The sequence below is a fragment of the Sardina pilchardus genome, chromosome 6 (assembly GCF_963854185.1).
Source record: "Sardina pilchardus chromosome 6, fSarPil1.1, whole genome shotgun sequence".
Lineage (NCBI taxonomy): Eukaryota > Metazoa > Chordata > Actinopteri > Clupeiformes > Clupeidae > Sardina > Sardina pilchardus.
Genome location: NC_084999.1, coordinates 13972578 through 13975077, shown reverse-complemented (window position 1 = coordinate 13975077; position 2500 = coordinate 13972578). Strand labels below are relative to the sequence as shown.

The following is a 2500-nucleotide window of genomic DNA, read 5'->3' as shown; positions in this document are numbered from 1 at the left end:
GATATAAAACGAGCGCTTTTCCGCCGCGCGGCTGAAGGCCACGTAATGCCTTTTGTGAACGCGGGCGCCGGCTCTGCCGGGATGACATCCGCTGAGTAATTCCACGCCCGTTACGCCGAGTGTTTTTAGTGTCGAGCGTTTCCTCATTGCAACACGGCCATGCCAGCTCAGAGTGTTAGCAGGTGTGTGTGTGTGTGTGTGTGTGTGTGTGTGTGTGTGTGTGTGTGTGTGTGTGTGGGGAGGAGTGGCAATACTGAATTGTAATGTCAAGCACAACTCTAATTTAGAAATTGCCCGCTAATTAAACATGCAAACATGCTCCTTCCAAAGTGCTCGTTAATCAATCTTCCTCTGCAGCAGTGCACAGCCAGGCGTCCTCTCCAGGCATCTTTGGTGCAGCCCTCGGACTCTCTGGACTGATCACAGCTGTCCACCCCTCACAGCAGTGCTACCACTGCTCCTCAGGAGCGGGAGGCTGCACGGGCTAGTAATGGTTTTAGGCCTGGAGCTTGGAGCTCCAAACCCCACCATGAGGGATGCTCCGTGTGCCTGTGTGTGACTGAGCTGCTGGCTGGGGGAGAGGGGAGCTGTGGAGCGGCGTGGTGATGAGATCTGATTTCCTGGTGCTGCCACGGACGTGTCCAGCGTCCACTCATCTCTGCACAGCTCTCCAGCACGTGCTCAGTGTGGCTCAGCTCTGCTCTGCAGCAGGCCTCTACCACTGCATCCTACTACTACTACTGCTGCTACTACTGCTACTACTGCTTTATGCTCAACACACCCAGACTGCCTCCGACTGCTCTGTTATACTCTACTGTGTGTTTGTGCTTTGTGTGTGTGCGTGAAATAGAGAGAGAAAGAGAGAGAGAGAGAGAGAGACTGTGCTTGCTGAATGAGTGAATGTGTGTGCGTTTATGTGGGCATGCTGTGTGTATGTGTGTGTGTGTGTGTGTGTGTGTGTGTGTGCGTGTGTGTTTGTGTGCGTGTGTGTGTGTGTGTGTGTGTGTGTTTGTATGAAACTGTGCATGCTGAGTGAGTGAATGTGTGCCTGTGTGAGCTTGTGTACTCAGTGTGTGTGCTGTATGTGTGTGTGTGTGTGTGTGTAGGTGTGTATATGTGTGTGTGTGTGTGTGTGTGTGTGCTGAGTGTGCAGTGGCACAGATACGGTTTCAGACCTCCGGGCATGGACTCGGCACACTGGCAGCGGATAAAACGGAATGCTTAACTTATTAGATATTTCCTACTCTAAACAGTGTCATCAAAGGCTAAAAAACAAGAGGCCTGTCGAAGTGGTGAGGAGGCTGGAAAAAAAAAAGAGGAGGTCGAGAGAGAGAGAGAGAGAATGAGAAAGGGGGAAAAAAAGAATGAACGAAAGAAAAAGAAAGGAAGAACAGCAAATGCAGAGGTTGTGCCAGAAGCCCTCTCCTTTCCAGCATAATGGGTTAGGGATGTGCGGCGTCTTATTCTGGGGACCCTGGCCTTCTCTTTTTTTTTTTGCTCTGCCGGCGAGGACTTAGCGAGCTAAGATTTTCCGAGTGGCCCGGGAGGAAGCGGCTCCGCACACAGCAACTCCTGCATGCTGCTCCATGTGTCTCGCGTTATAGGCCCCAACATCCACTGCGTGTGTGTGTGTGTGTCTGTGTGTGTGTGTGTGTATTTGGGGTGTGGGGACGGGGAAGGTATCTGGTGGAGGCAAACATCCACCCGTCTCCACCGCCCCCCCCCCCCCCCCCCCACATCCAGCTCCTCGGTGGAAAAAAAAGGGACAAATCAGCAGCACAGCTGCCGGGGAGAAGAGCCCTGTGCTGGGGGACAAACCGCCAGCTAGAACCCCCCTCTCTCCTCCTCTCCTCTCCTCCTCTCTCTTCGAACCCCTCCCCTCCCCTCCCCACTCCACCCTTCCCCTGGAGCTTAAGTGCTACGGATGCAGGCGCAATTACAGAAGAGTTTCCCCACTCCTTCCCTCTCGCTCTCTCTCTCTCTCTCTCTCTCTCTCTCTCTGGGCAATTTATACGAGACAAAGAAGTCCTCCATCAAACTGATGAATTGCCACTTAAGCACGGGATGCTTTGAAACGAGAACGAGAGAAAAGACGGAGGAGAAAAAGCCACTTTCGGCGGGGATAAAAGCTGCTGGAAACGAATTAGCGCAATTTAAAGGCAGATTGCGCTCAAATGCTCAATATTTCAAGGGCCCGGCATGGTGGAAGCCGAGGGCATGAAAGGCCCGATCCAGCAGAGCCAGGCATGAATAACGGCCTGCTCGCTTCAAATAAAGTCGTAAAATAATCCCCTCCTGAATTATAATGCGCAGTGGGCATGACATCCACATGCACTTGCGTGAGGACATGGTGAATGGAGCCTCACACTTTGCCTTGTGCCGGCACACACACACACATACATTCTCACTCTCTCACACACACACACACACACACACACACACACACACACACACACACACTCATACAGAGGGATAAGGTGGCCAACACACAGACGCACAC

At 52.6% G+C, this 2500-nt stretch overlaps 1 protein-coding gene across 2 annotated transcripts in view; it reads right to left on the bottom strand.

Annotated features, from left to right (window-relative positions):
• The window catches only part of LOC134082664 (intermembrane lipid transfer protein VPS13B-like), a 360061-nt gene that overhangs the window by 95539 nt on the left and 262022 nt on the right, over positions 1-2500 (bottom strand). The gene's annotated exons all lie outside the window — the stretch shown is intronic.